At 39.0% G+C, this 16,988-nt stretch overlaps 1 protein-coding gene across 2 annotated transcripts in view; it reads left to right on the plus strand.

Annotated features, from left to right (window-relative positions):
• Nucleotides 1–11,091: 11,091 nt before the first annotated feature.
• RGS17 (regulator of G protein signaling 17) overlaps nt 11,092–16,988 on the plus strand; it is a 123,268-nt gene continuing 117,371 nt past the window's right edge. For both annotated transcript variants that reach the window (XM_088474488.1, XM_088474490.1), the window contains exons 1-2: nt 11,092–11,254; nt 14,002–14,135. The gene's annotated coding sequence lies outside the window, so the exon portion shown is untranslated. The remainder of the gene's footprint in view (nt 11,255–14,001; nt 14,136–16,988) is intronic.

Consider the following 16,988-nt stretch of genomic DNA (forward strand, 5'->3'; position numbering starts at 1 on the left):
TTATTATTATTATTATTATTACCAGTTATTTAAATAGCACACACATATTCTGCAGCCCTTTACAGAGAAGATCTGGACATTCACATCAGTCCCTGCCCCAGTGGAGCTTACAATCTATATTCCCTACCACATGTACACACACACACATACACACTAGGGTTAATTTTTGGTGGGAGCCAATTGACCTACCAGTATATTCTTGATGAATCGTAGACAATGCAATTTGCTTTCTGATGGCATAATGGATGCCAAAATATTTTCTACTGGAATAATAGGCAATGTTTTTTGAATTACAGTAGGTCTGAAATTCAGCCTTTACATTTTTGGAGTCAGTACTGGTGCTGTTTGAAAAACCTCTTTAGGATGATTAAACACCCTTTGTGTTTGATAATTCCAGACTAAAATAGATTCTTAATTTGTAAGATTTGTTAGTGGTTGTACAATGTTGGAGAGGTTTCTTATATAATAACTAGCAAAACCTATAAAACTGTATGGCTTTGAAATCAGTGGATACGATCATACTTGTATCCACCCCCACGCCTGTAGATGAGATCACATGACCCAGTTAATTGATTTTATTTACTTCAAATATACACTTCTCTATCTTTGCTTACAGTCAAGATGACCCTCTTTACATGTATCCTATGTTGTTCCAAGTCTTGTGAATAAATTACAATATCAACAAGATAAATTAGAACCTCAATTAGATAAATTAGAACAAATACAGGATGTCTCTAAAAACATAATTCATGAAGTGCAGAAATGTGGCTGAAACATTTTCAAGTCCAAAAGGCATCACCAAGTATTCAAAATGCCCATAGTGAGTGTCAATAGCATTTTCTCACTCATTTTCTTCCCATATAAAATTTAAGTAGCTCTCAAATCCAACTTTGTGAAGATCTTTGGCCCTTTCAGTTGTTCAAATAATTCAGCTATCAGTAGCAATGGTTATTGATGTCTGACTGTAACTGCATTCAGAGTTCTGTAATCAATGCAAGGTCTATGGCTGCCATCTTTTTTCCCTACAAAGAAAACAAACTGGAGCTGGTGAGATAGAAGGGTGGATAAAACCCTGAGCTAGATAATCATCAAAAAATTGTCAAGAAAAATTGTCAAAAAGGTATTTGAGCAGAACAATGTCTATTGGACATTCATATAATTGGTGTGAAGACCAATCACCTACATGGGTATGGCTATGGCGCGGCACCACTGGCAATGCATTAAAACCCCTCCACTGGGCATGCGCCCCCTGGGAGCTGGCTAACAGCTACCACAGCGCCAACCATGCTGACATTAACTCAATTTTGCGGTTTAAACGCATAGTCAGTTTGAAATGCAGAGACCTCTCACAAACAGAGCCCACTACCAGCTACTGAACTCATGAAATCACTAAAGTGTCCAAGTCTGGGATAGCATCGACATTGACGCAAGTTTGCGCTCTAATGCACAGTCAGTTTGTAATACAGAGACTTCCCTCCCAAACAGAGCCCACAACTGTAGAACTTTCTGAAGTCATGAAATGACTATTGTGTGCAAGTACTGTAAGTCTGGGACAGCGCAGAATGGCAAAAGTGTGAAAATTCAACAGCATACTGTAGGAATGCAGACAACTGGGCATGCGCAGTGATGATCTTCCATACGCCATGGCATAGCGCTACTTGGTTTATGGCTTGGCTCCACTGGGCATGCAGCACACATTCCATTGTCATTGTAACCCCTCCACTGGGCATGCGCCAACCATGCTGACATTGATGCAAGTTTGCGGTTTAAACACACAGTCAGTTTTTTATGAAGACCTCTCTCTCAAACAGACCCCACTACCAGTTACTAACCTCATAAAATCACTAAAGTGTCCAAGTCTGGGACAGCATTGACATCGACGCAAGTTTGCGCTCTAAGGTACAGTATGTAATAAAAATCCCACTTTCGCTGTTTGACTCCCGAAGCACTGGGCATGCACTCCACATGTGCTGTATTGAATACTGAATATTGTAAGTGAAGATTTAAAAAATAATAATAAAAAAAATATATATATATATTTTCAAGGTCTTGAACCCACGGGACAAGAAGAAGGGAGAAGTGGTGAGACTAGGCATTAGACCGCTAGGCTACATGCTTCACCCATTACTACAGTTCTGTAGTTTGTAAAGTAATGAAACCACTACAATGTCTAAGTCTGGGACAGTGCCAACAGTATTTACATTGATGCAATTTCAACCGCGAAAGTGTGCAATTTCAACCGCACAGTCAGTGTGTAATACAGAGCTTAATGATTTCAAACTTTATTATACATTCTTCTACCGCTTTATTATACATTCCTGATTCCATGTGGAAAACACTGTAATACTGTATAGTGTACCGAATCACCGCTTCTGTCAGCCAATCATCGGCCAGTGATACAGAACATGCGTTGGAAATTAGACGCAAAAAGAAATACCAAGAAATTGGATACAGGCGCTGTAATGAGTGTTTTTTTCTAGCTACCACTGGAGAAGGGCTAGTCAGGTCCAATAGATAACAAACAATATATTAATATATCTGAACATCACTCATTTTTTCATGGTCTCTTTATAGTTGAGATTATTGAATAAAATGGAAATTAAATTGTATACATATAGATTTATTTATATAGCTCTCTGATTTGAAGGCATTCTGTATTCTATTCTTTCAAATATGCCTATTTGGAACTACATGTCCCAGGATGCCGGGCAGTAAGGGACGGCTAGTAAAACTTGTAGATTTATGTTATGTGAGCAAAACTCTATATAGCTTTTGGCTCTGTATGCAAAATAGTAATACATCATCTTATGTTTATAATTAACTGTAAATCTAGATAAACTCATATATGGTTGTGTTATTATTCTTCCCACTTTCTATATCCAGACTGAACTACATTTCCCAGGATGCTAGATCATAGGGGATGCCCTATGAGAACTGCGATCGTGGTGATCGCCCGGTCACGTGATCGCGGCATTGATTACGTGGCCAGATGAGAACCACATGGTACATATTCGATAATGTGTAGCTTAATAGCTAGGGATAGATACGTCACTATGATGTGGATTAAGAAGCATTCCCTGAACATAGGACCTTCCCCCTAATCATGGGATATTTTGCCAGATCCCATGACCGGGACATACTCCGAATAGAGAACTCTCCCTATAGTCACGTGATGATATTCAGATCACGTGACCAGGATTGAGCTACAGGAAGTAATACAATCAGGTAATATATTTTCAATATAAGAAGATCTATATATTATTAATCCTTTTTTTATATATATTTGAGTAACATGTATTAAATGGGTCTGCCTCCATTATATATGTTTAATATTTGTGTTATTGAATTAATAAATGAGCTGTTAATTGTAATCAGGTGCTAATTAGCACCAAGATCAGGTAAGGGGTATAAAAAGGCCCCACTGACCACATGAGTTTATACCTTTGAAAATGCTGTTAGTCGATACAGCGAAACGCGTTAGTGGACCACCAAGGAGACTACTGGAGTATCTCCTTATTTGCCAAGTGTCCACACATACAAAGATTGGATATCAACCAACTTGGATCCATCTCCCTGGACTATTTTGTTTGCCTGGAGACATTTCTTGCACCCTTGTTCATTCTCAAAGATCAGGATCATCTAAAAGACCCTACCGTATAATTTGGAGGACTCCAAGTGCAGCATACCCATTGTATGTCAATAGGAGCATCCCCCTATCGGTACAAGGATCTGGTAAATATATACAGGACATTTGAATCATACACTAAAGTTGGTGTGTCACGATTTTATACATCAACCATCCAAGTGACATTATTGTGCAATTTTTTTCTCCCCAATATTTGGCATATATATTAACAGGAAGTGTGTTGATGTGGTCTGTACCTAATGTATACATTGGCTTGTTAACCATATGGTTTTTATTGATCTCAGTGCTTAATATTTTTTATTAAAGTGACCTATGTGGTCTACACAATTTTATCAATAATATTTGTGAACAGTGTTCGTGATAAATTCATCAAAAAGCGCCACTTTATTTTTGTATGTTGGAAATAAGACGCATGAGCTATGCAGTTTAGGAAAAGTGACACCGGGTGGGCAAAAAGTTGTATTATACCTAATGACTTTTTTCCAGCGTTACGCTATGCTACATTACTAAACTTTCTGTGTGGCGCGACTCATGGCGTGGTGTGTGGTGTGCCTTGCGTGGCGCGAGAGATAAGCCTATGGAGCAACAAACTAGGCTGGGCACTTCTGTACTTGAAGGCTGTGCAAGACAGATTGACAGTTAGTGCCTGCGTGTTCTGGCTCTACTGTGTAGGGACCAGCACTGCCAGCTGTTATGTTCCGACAACCGGGAAACCCTTAAACCTCAGCGCAACTGCCAAACCTCTCCTAACCAGCACTGCACTAGAGGCAGTGAATTTCACATGAGAGGTCTAGGAGCAGCAGCCTACTCACAGCAAACTGACCACTGATGTGGACACATGCAGCTTTAACAGAGAAGTTCACATGAGTAAGTCTTAAGGTTAGTATTAGTGCCAAACAGGATTACAATGCACGGTGAATCTTGGCTTTCTGTCACCCAGGATAAAGACTCAGCACAGCAGTCCCCTTTCCATAGATATTACTCCCATCAGTTATAACACTGACAAGTGAAGTGAACAACATTGATTATATTGTTACCATTATACCTATCAAAGGGTGGGATATATTGGGCAGCAAGTGAACAGAAGAAGAACTAGAAGTTTATGTGTTGGAAGCAGGAAAAATGGGCAAGTGTAAGGATCTGAGTGACTTTGACAAGGGCCAAATTGTGATAACTAGACAACTGGGTCAGAGCATCTCTAAAATGGTAGGTATGAGGAGTGTTCCGGGTATGCAGTGGTCAGTACCTTCAAAAAGGGGTCCAAAAAAAGATAACCAGTGAACTGGCAATAGGGTTATTGGTTCCCAAGGCTCATTGCTGCACATGGAGAGCAAACACTAGCCCATCTGGTCCTACCCCACAGAGGAGTCACTAGCACAAATTGCAAATCAGTATCAGAATACACAATGCATTGCAGCTTGCTGTATATGGTTCAGAGTGCCCATGCTGACCACTGTCCACTGCCGAAATCACCTGCAATGGGTAGGTGAGTGTCAGAACTGGACCATGGAGCAATGGATGAAGGTGACCTGGTCTGAGGAATCACATTTTCTTTTGCACAATGTGGATGGCTGGGTGTGTGTGTATAGATTATCTGGGGAAGAGATGGCACCAGGATGCACTATGGGAAGAAAACAGTGTGATGCTCTGGGCAATGTTCTCTTCATTTATGTGGGTGTAACTTTGACACATTCACCTACTATACCTAAACATTGACCAAGAACACCCCTTCATGGCAATGGTATGCCCTGGCCTCTTAATGCGCCCTGCCACACTGAAAAAAAATTTCAGGAGTGGTTTGAGGAATGGGACAAAAATTTCAAGGAGTGGACTTGGCCTCCAAACTTCTCATATCTCAATCTGATCATGTATCTGTTGGATATGCTTGAAAAACAAGTCGAAGCCATGGAGGTCCCACCTCGCAACATACAGAACTTAAACGATCTGCTGCTAATGTCTTGGTGCCAGATACTACAAGACACCTTTAGAGGTCTTGTAGAGCCCATGCCTTGATGGATCCGAGCTGTTTTGGTGGCACGAGGTGGACCTACACAATATAAGGTAGATGGTTTTAATGTTATGGTTGATGAGTGTTATGTTATGTTTGAATACAGATGTCAACATTATAAAGACTGTTTGTAAGTTGAGCGTATAACCCATTACATTAAAGTGGCATTGCCCGTTGCATTATTCTGTGGTTCTGGGGGAATGGGATTGAAATAACGGCGGCTGTTCAAATGCCGACAGTGCATGCTCAACAGGATGAAGATCCCAACTGGAGGAGTGGTAAGTACCCTAACCCTCCCCTGTCCCACCCTTACCCTCCCTTAGTGGTGCCTAACCCAAACCTCCCCCCCTAGTGCCTAACCCTAACCCTCCCTTACCGCTACCTAAACCTAGTTCTCCCTGTGGGTGCCTAACCCTAACTCTCCCCCATAGGGGTACCTAGATCTAATCTCCCCCCTCAAACCTAACCCTAACCCCGCTAGACTCCTTATTCCTAAACACGGTTAACGCTAAGGGTGCCCCGGACTTACTTTAATTTGGGCTGGCATTCCGGTGTAAGGATAAGATAGGCATTGGTATTCGACACCTATCTGAAATCCCTTGCTAGGATTAGGATGTCGGGATTGAGACCGGCAGCCTTGTGGCCGCCGGTCTCATAACTACATCCCTTTCTGGGGTGTCTTTACTTTTAAATGGAGAACTCAGGCTTCATTGTCTCAAGACTCAAAGGTATGTATTGCTGCTTGCATTACACTACATCAAACCATCACAGAGCATTGCAGTGACCGTCAAACTATACAGAGAGCATCATTGACCATCATGTAATGCAATTTAAATGTTTATTTCTAACCATACCTAAGTCAACAATGCAGTATGTGAGTGCCCAAATGCAGATAAAATCCCAATGACCCCCGTATAATATAGAGAGCATAAGTGACCACCACTATAATACAGAGGGCATCAGCGACTGTCATATAATGCAGAGAACATCATTGATCACCATGCAATACATAGAGCATCAGCAACCACTATATAATACAGAGAACATCAGTGACTGCCAAATACTGTAATTCAGAGAGCAACCACCTATAATACAGAGGGGTTAAGTATAGTATACCAAAAGCCAGATTGCTGGCAGTCAGATTACCAACAGTGGCAGCCCGACAGTTAGAATCCAGATGCCAGGAGGTAAGTATGCAATGCCTAACCCCTAACCCTAACCCTCCCCTCCCACAGACTAACCCTAACCCTCCCTCCTGCAGCCTAACCCTCCCCCCACATCTTAACCCTCCCCCCACAGCCTAACCCTTACCCTCCTCCTAGAGCCTAACCCCAAGACCTAACCCCTACACCAAACCCCCCCCCCCACTAACTCTAATAATTACCGTTGGGATTCTGGTGGTCAGGATTCTGGTGCTAGGATTCTGACTACTATTGGGATTCTGAGACCGGTATTCTGAGTGCCGGCATCTCTATACCGGGATGGTAACTACACTGCCATCTCAACTGCCGGGATGGTAACTACATTCCATACAGAGAGAGCAAATGATTGCCATATTTATACAGAAAGCATCAGTAACCACTATATAATAAAGAGAGCATCAGTGACTCTTACACAACTGCAATAAAGTAATGTATTCAATACAGTATAGCTGCAATTAGAAGGCACACAAAACTATTTTAACCGTAATTTATGTCCTGTATGTTAAATCACTACATCACTTTCACTATTGTAATGCTTTGTAACTTTCACCTGCTTTCTTGGGAACAACAAATTTTAATTGATAAATAAAAGTTAAGTTTTACTGCATTTTGCTATGCCTCAATTTAAATTTTTACTTGGTACTATCTGTAATTATACCTGAGTCAACCATGTATTCTGTGAGTGCCCAAATGCAGAGCGTTTTTCTGTTGTGTCTTTGTCTTTGTGTCTTTAATATGAATTTATGTACAGTATATATAACCTTAATGATGGTACATGATCAATCAAGTTATTATGTATGAGACACATTTCAGCATAATGGCCATCAGTCAAGCAAAAAATATAGCAAACAAACCATTTTTCATTATACTGTTTAATAAACTGAAGTGATAATATTGACTTTAATATACAGTATTAGTGATTGGGTGTCTAAAGGGTGTCTATTTATTAGGGAAAAGATATAAAAGAAAATTAAAATAAAAAGTGAGAAAAAGACATTTAGCACTTCATGTACTGATAGACAAGTAGGGTCCAAAACAAACATTCAGTTTACTAAAGCCATGTCAAATAGCCAGCTATATTTTAAAGTATAATGAGGCAAAATAAAGGAATATAACTCACATTAATCAGAAATACTATCTTGATCCTATCATATGCAATATAATATATAACAACTGTAGAAAAAATAATGGGCTGCAGGAATAAGGATAATTTGGAGAGGGTACTGCCATACATTGGGGTTCTCCCATGGGTGGCCGGGCTTATGCAAAGACCACTGTAATAGTTTTATTATAATTTATTGCTATAACACCACCAATTAAACAGCACTGTACAGAGAGTATTTATCAGTCACTACTCCATTGAAGCTTACAGTCTACATTCCCCAACTAACATGCACAATAGGGTCAACTTTAGTCAGCCACAAATTTCACCTACCAGTATGCTTTATGCAGGGCCAGGTAAAGAGGTCGGAGCACCCTGTGCCAGTTCTTTACAGTGAGCCCCCATCACACGACCAAAAATGGGGTGTGGCCTAATTACCATAGGCCAAGCCCCCTATGTGACTTTGGAGGCGTGCCCACATGGCACGCCTCCAAATAACATCAGTCTGGGGGGAGCCTCACTAACTGGGCTTCCCCCAGCTCTCTGCTGTCACTGAATGTATGCCACGCGCATGCGCGCAGCCTCCATTGACTCTGGGTCCAGCACAGCTTCGGCGATGGGGGTCCACAACCTCCCAATTTGACCACCCGCGGGCCACTTCAGCCCATGGATAGAACAGTGGGACAGTACTACCCCGCTGAAATTGGGATTTTTAGGAGGGGTTCGCCCTCTATGGGTGGCGCCCCTGTCCAACCATACTGGTCAAACACCCCTAGAGCCGGCCCTGTGCTTTTGCAATGTGTGAAGAAACTGTAGTACCCTGTGGAAACACATGCACATACCAGGAAGACATACAAATTCCACACAGATAGGACAGGGTACAGAATACAAATATAAACATTGGTGGCACTAATGATGGTGGGGGACCTATGGGTGAATTAGCCTAGGGCAGCTGGAGCCCTTAATAAGGCATTGTATGGGAGGGCGATCCAGGTGCATTGCACTTTGTGCAATTTATAATCTATGAATAGAGCTGGAATGATGATGGACATCATGCTCTGCCTTGTAGTCAGGTGGACTGTGAAATCGTAAGGTCAACTTTCACTAGCAAAACATACTGTACTGTAACGATTTTTGCATGCACATTTTGAAATTTCACTCATCTTTAGTCATTAATGTAAAAAGTGCACAAGATCACTGTAGAGTTAAAAAGAAAGCTTTGGGCAAAGCTATTAATGTTTATCAAAAACTTTGAAGCTGCAGGCTGCTTTTATATTTTTTTGTTGTTTATTGTTTTAATTCGATTAATTTTTTTCTATTTTCTATTTTTTTCTATTTTACTATTATTACAGTGACACATTTCCATGATGAGTGCAATATCTAACAAAGAGTATTAATATTTTAAATGTTCTTAAAATTAATGCACAATGGATCTGGGCTACAAGTGACAAAATACTGATAAAGATACATCAAACTGAAAATTAACAGAAGTGAAGATAACAATGTTTGTGTACAATATGGTTTAATGATCTTATAAGTTATGACTTGCGTATCAAAGTTGATAAAATAAAATGTACACTATGAAACATGCTTTGAATTTAAGAAGCCCCAAATGTTACATTATCAAAGTCATTTGGAGTTAATAGTATCATACTGTTTTATTCAGTATGGCAGATATACAGGAACCTTTTTGTAATAGAAAATAACAAGAATATCACATAAAAATTACACATTTAAAGCTAATTAATGGTTGAAAATGTTGGGAATATTGAAGCTATGTTTTCCTTGTAGAACAATAAGGTCTAAGGCACATGAATACAGTAGCTGTGGTACTCAATAAAGCAAATAAACTAAAAAGTCATTGACAGTCTCTGAGGATAATGCAGAATTGAAAGCAAAATGGACATAAATGACTCAAAAAAATAAATGCACACCTAAATTGCATATTTCCACACATACAGAGCCATGATATTCAGTACCTATATGCACACACCTCCACATATATACACACACCTCCACATTAACAGCATATGTGCTTTTGTTTACAAGTCTTCATCAATATCAGCATATAAAATATATGCACCATCCCTGTAGTAGGTAATAAATATACTTCTCCTAACAGGCATTTTGCTTGTTTCTGCAAGTATCTGTGAGGCGCCTTTACACGAACACGCCTTTACTGTACTATATATCTCCCCCCCACCCCCAATTCCGTCTATCCAGTCATATAAAGTTGTGTCAGACACATGCAGATCTGCAATCGTACAGATACATGGGGTCGCTTTCTAAGCATGTGCAGAGTGAAATAAGGCAGGATATGCTAAGCAGACTGGAATCTGAGATTTTATATATCTTATATTTGAGAAAATAGTGTTATTTTCTATATACACTGCTGAAAAATAAAATAACATTTGTAATAACTAAACTGGGTGATGGCCTAATGATATATATTACAGACAGAAGTTTAAATTAGAATGGTAATCTTTGCAAACCTAGGATATTTTAGACATCCCATGTGATAAATGAAATAACCTTAGTTTCAGACATGAATGTGCCCTTGTTGTACTCTCCAATATAATCCAGCATGTCTCTCTTTAAGTAATGACCACACTGTATCAATTTACATGCTACAGCATATTACATATAAAATACTATGCTACATTAAATAACAAGGGAAATAAAAACACAAGTACAATAAGCAATCGTCCAATTTTATCAACACAGTACTTACAAGATAATTATTCTTTATAAAAAAAAACGTTTATTTAAGTAATATGAAACATTTACATGAAACCAAACAGGATTGATTCATTTTTCTGTTGCTTCACCACAAAGCCAGGGACCAGGCAAACCCCTAATACAGTATTTCCAGTGATCGATGAAGGATGATGAGACTATAGCAAGGAAACCTTGGCACATTTAGTTCCCTAACTCCAGGGGGCCTAGGAATAAACCTGCAGCAGCACTGCAGAAGTGTTTTGAATGGGAAAGGATGTGTGGAAATGATTGTAACCTTCTAGCAAAGGATGTTCTGCTGCTCCCCTGCTGCTGAGCTGCGCATGCGCAGAACATCCACAGTTCTCTGTCCCCCCCCCTCCTTTGGCTTCTCTCTCACACTCTATCACTGCCTCTATCATCTATGCTTCTCTCCTTCCCTCTCTCCCTCTGTTCCTGCCGGCTGGGTGCTGAAGTTGGGCGGATGGCAAAAATGCATCTCGGCTAGAGAGCAGAAGAGCCTCTCCCGGACAGCTCCTTACCAGGCAGCAGCAGCAGCAGCCCCCCTACACAGCCAGTGGGTAAGAGCAGAGCTAAACCCCCCTTCCCCCCCCCCTCTCACTCCACCTTAATAATTCTCTCTTCCACCTTTACCTTTGCGAACACTTCTTCCCACATCAACGATAAATATCCTCTATAAACTAAAACGGCGAGAATTGGGGCAAATTGTCCAAGCGCACAAGTAATAGAAAGTGCAAGGATAAAGAAATGATAAAAAGGCAGTTACTGTAATGGCAGGATCTAATTCTTATGTGAGGTATCACTGCAGTGTAATTATATACGCTTTAACTATGTATTTCCTTTTATCGATGTCTACATATTGCTCTGTAATTCGGGCATGTCTGTTATGTATGGTAACTGGGGCAATTACATTTTTATGCATTGCTCTGTGTTATGTGTTTGTATTCCCTCTGACATCTGGATTGTGCATTTGTCTGGTAGAGCAGTAGCTGGATTTGCTTCCCCAGCATCACACTGACTAGCAGTAGCAGTAGCAGCAGCAGCAGCAGCTACGGACGGATGGAGAGTACACACTAGCAGCAGCTGCAACAGATAGGGGAGGGAGGTAAGAGGGAGAAGGGGTTAAGAATCCCCATCATCAGGAAACATTATCAAAACGTGAGAACTGGAGGCGGTGGAGGTGGATGAAGAGGAGGAGGAGAGGGGAAGACAAGCAGAAAGGGGAGATGGGGTACTCGGAAGAATATGTCTGGAAAAAAAGCATAAATTATGCTATATATAAATCTATCTATCTATCTATCTATCTATTTCTATCATATCTATCTATCTATCTATCTATCTATCTATCTATCTATCTCTGTCATATCTATCTATCTACCTATCTATCTCATATCTATCTATCTATCTATCTATCTATCTATCTATCTATCTATCTATTTCTGTCATATCTATCTATCTATCTATCTATCTATCTATCTATCTATTTCTGTCATATCTATCATTCTAACTATCTATCCCCATAACTCTATTTATAAGTCTATCTATCTATCTATCTATCTATCTATCTATCTATCTATCTATCTATCTATCTATCTCTGTCATATCTATCTATCTATCTATCTCTGTCATATCTATCTATCTATCTATCTATCTATCTATCTATCTATCTATTTCTGTCATATCTATCTATCTCTGTCATATCTATCTATCTCTGTCATATCTATCTATCTATCTATCTATCTATCTATCTATCTATCTATCTATATTGTAAATATATAGGTAGGTATATAGATAGCTCTGAATATTTAGTGCAGTTCATATTTCAATCACCTTCCTGTGACAACCTAATATTTTATCGTGGGTTAATCAATAATCTGTATATGCACCACACCGGTGAATTAAGGTCATTGTCGATTTCCTAGTGTATTACGGGGAGCTGGGGGAAGGAGATGCATAGTATTTATGTCTTCTGTAATGCATTGCTTTAAAGCCAGCAATTAAACTAAAGGAACACCCACTGGAATTACTCGCCGTGTTGGCAAATCCCTGTATGATCGTTGCACATTGTGCATACACTGTGTAAATATTGATAGATGTTTACTAATTGCACAGTATTATGCAGCATTCTCTTAAGGAATGAGATCAAGATCCATCCTTTACATCATATGCATTTGATATATTGAATTAACTGTTGGGTTGTTGGTGAAGTGTCATTGCAGATGAAAGACAGAGGATAAATATTATTTAACTTATATGTATTGCTTAGTGCTGAATCTTCCCCATAGAACTAATTTCTAGTTCAATGCACACAAGCAATGTGAAACAAAATTATACATTAAGGATTGTTTTGTTTTATTTTGCTATTTTGTACATACAGTGAATACATGTTTATTTAGTTAGCATATCCTATAAATATTATACTTATGAGTTTCGGGAAGTCACTTATGTTTCCAGTACTTCGAGTGTAAATAAGTATATATAAAATCTGTGGTTTACAGATGCTGTTCTTGAGCAATAACGGAGACAGCAATTAACTGTCAGAAATATGCCACTTCTCACACTCCAAAACTCTAAACCTGTCAGCAAATGAGCCCCCTTCAACTTAACCAGGTTTTGCCAAGGTGCAAAATTACACATTTTAGCTTAATTTACTCCTATGTCTAAACGAGGCCCTGTACTGTACTATATATCAATCATGTGTTCAAAATGTATTACTGTATTTGATTATAACAAATCTTTTATTGTCAGTGAACATATTATCATATTAATTTGATAGAACACGTAATATGTCAATTTCAACTTATTGAAACAGATAAAAATAATATTATAACACTTACTGATAAAAGTAGGAGGTATAATATATTAAATGTTTGTATCAGTTCAAAAATTGCCAGCATGCATAAAAAGGCATAATACAGTAGCTCCGAGATAAATCCTAGGAATTTTCTATCTTTCTACACCCCATAGCTACAAATCACAGTTCAGCTGTCAAAAGTGAAAACCACTATCTCCGATAAAACATCACATAACGTCTCTGCTCTTCCAATTATCAAAATATGTGATTTCAAAACAACACAATATATATTTCATCATTATCATTAGAATAAAAATTTCTAGCATAACAACTAATTGAATTTCTAAGTACTAAATTCAGTTCACACAGTTCCTTTATTAGAAAAAAATCTATATACATTACAACAGATAGATGCAGAAAAGTCATCTTTATACAGTTGGTACAGTACGTGCTATGGCATAACAAAAGAAGTGCCAGGCAAGATTTACCAATACTGTGTATTGTTTGCAACAGGTCCTGGATCGGGCGACTCCGGGAAGAGATCATGCAGCCTGATGTTCTATGCGTAGAGTAATCTAAAGGAAAACAACAAAAAGCATCAGTATACAGACACAAATCACATGTTCAGGAAGCAGTGCTGCTTTGAGGTAAACACAAGATGCAAGTGACCTGAGATAGACTTGGAGTAAAGTGTCACAGTGCAAGTACAGTACTGTTAAACGGGGGTATCTAATATCAGTATACCTGAAAAGTTATGCATCTTGTTGGGTTGCAGATGCAGACATATTTATTAGTGTTTGAAATCTATCAGCCTTTGATTGTAATAAACCTTTCAATTTCATCAAATTCACAGATTTAGCATATCTTTTGTTTTCTCAAATTTTTACTACATTTCCATGTTGTATAATAGCTACAGTTTCTCATTAAGGCCGGGTACACACTTGCACGATATCGGCCTGATTGTTGTTTCCAGACAAATCGGGCATATGGTGCAGGGTGTATGTCCGATTTTGCGCTCCCATGGGTCGCAGGCAATATTGTGTGATTGGTCGTGTGCACGGCCAATCACACTATGGCCCGTATTTAATGTGAGCCGAGCCACAATACTTTTTCGCCTCCCGGACTTTTCGCCTACTTCGCCTGTTTTGCGGGCGGAAAAGTATCGCGCACATGCCCACGTATCGCCGTATTCAATTTGAAAGTAGGCAAAAACGGGACCCGGCGAAACTCAAACAAGCAGAAAGTCATGTCAGATTTGGGGAAATCCGCCTGACACCCCCCAAAAGATGCTCTGACATGGGGGTTCACTATGGTATTCCCCGATTTGGCTTGCTGAAGGTATTTGGTGTTTTTAATTGGGCTCAATTGGTGCTAAATACTGTTTTTGTATAAGTGGTGCAGAATAGTATTCTGGGGATTTTTTGCAGAAAATAACTTATCCCAGCAAATTTGGGGTACTTGAAAATGGGGGTCAGTATATTTTAAAGTTGCTAAAGTAAAGTTGAAAAAATCGTGAAAAAGCCACCTGCCGCGAGCACCTGCAATGAAAAAAACACCTGGGGCATACTTGGGGACCCCCCTCCAGAGTCAAGTTCACTAGTTTTTAACTTTGTCCCCCAACTTTTTTTTTTTTCGCCCCCAAATTCAAAGTGATTGTTTGGGGGTGTCCTTAAGTGCTTTTTTTTTATTTTGACACAGTTTACTGTCTGAAGGCTGCACAGGGGTTCCCGCAATGTTGCACCCCAAAACCCTGATTCTGCACTTTTTCCCGCTTGGTATTCATAGGCTAAACTTTTTCGCCTATTACATTGCATTGACTTTCCACCTAGGTGGAAAGTCTGTCAAATTGAATACAGAGTAAAATCAAAACAGGTGAAAATGACGTTATCGGTGAAAAGTTTTCGCCAAAAACATGTGAAAACGGCTTTTCGCTCCAAATTGAATATGGGCCTATATTGCATGTGGGGCTGTGTAGTTTTAAGAAGGACAGAATGAGTGATCCGTTGTTCATTATTTCTTCCTAGTGTGTACCGGCAGTCTTGAATGGTCCGGGGCGAAGGGTAAATCGTACCGACCATCAGCAAGATTGCTGGTCGTTCTGTTGTGTACCCACCCTTAGACTACCCATTTATATTGATAATAACAACAATAATAATAATAGTAATAATTATAATAATATCACAAATAATATAATATAATATGCTGTAACTGACACGGGTCATTCAGACAATTGCAGAACAGCCTAGTGCAATCAAGATTGATGAAGTTTCAGTCTGATTGGTTACTCTACTCAACAAAATGTAAAAACTACTCTGCATCTGGTTCATGGGAATATGTGATTTTGCCTAATTTAGGGTCTGCTGAATTCAGTGGAAAAATCTGATTTTCCCTATCACCTCACATTTATTAGATACACACAAACAGCAAAAGTGGTAATAGCTATATCTGAAAAAAGTAAGATAAGTGAAAATTGATATTAATCTCTATAGAATTTAAATATTCCCATCATATTTATTTAAACATACTAATAAAACTACAGAAATGTGTAAAAACTACAGAAACCCTTAACAATCCAAATTAGCTGTAATGTAATAAAGGATATAATGTAAAGTCTCTTTGCTTAAGGTACAGTTTCCATTTGTACAGTGTCTCATTGGTCTCTCTAAAATAAACAGCAGTAGTCCTCCATCATTGCAGGGTCACATCGCCTTTGGCTGTTGAGTAGTGTTATTAATATTTGTATCTTTTTTGTAACTATTCTTTAAGCTACATTCATGTATGTTTAATCATAAATGTTATTACTACACCTTAACCTTTTTCGCTAAAACCTAAAATCTTATTTAGAGTAGTAGGAAGTATTTCCTGGCCATAAATATAAAACATTTAATCAATAAGTCAATCTTTCTCTTGTAGTATTGAGGACCATAGTAGCAAATATGGGAAGGCACCTCAGTTAAGACCGTCCTGCTTGCCCCCAAAAGTCAGACCATCCTGTGAATGTGAAGTTTATATTCTGTTAATCTCTGTTGAGCAGGGTTAGTGCTGAGAGGATCCTGGTGGTTAGCTCACATAGACAGTGGCTATCCAAAAGTGTATTTTTATTCAATTCTAACAGGTGTTTTAGAGCTGTGCATGGTTTTATCAGACTGGCAAAAATGTGCAAAACGTAATGTAATGGGAGACATTGGGCTGATTATTTAAGTGAGGTCAGTGACTGGGAGGGTGCTTTTAGAGGGGCAACCTTTCCCCAAAATATACTGATGTCCTCCACCACTTCTAAGATCCCATAGATCAGTTCTTTGTTATTCTTGAATTTCAGTAAGAAATTGTTTGTGAAGCTGTGAGCACACATTTCATATGTTTGGATGTTGACATGTAAATATAAGATTAAAATGGAGGTGGGATTTCATTTGGAAAGTAGCCATATTTTGGTCCTCAATCAGAGTTGAACATACTGTAAACACAAATTGCTGCATTTTTTAGTGCTCCTAGAAAATCTT

The sequence above is a fragment of the Taudactylus pleione genome, unplaced genomic scaffold (genome assembly GCF_031769625.1).
Source record: "Taudactylus pleione unplaced genomic scaffold, aTauple2 ptg000154l, whole genome shotgun sequence".
Taxonomy (NCBI): Eukaryota; Metazoa; Chordata; class Amphibia; order Anura; family Myobatrachidae; genus Taudactylus; species Taudactylus pleione.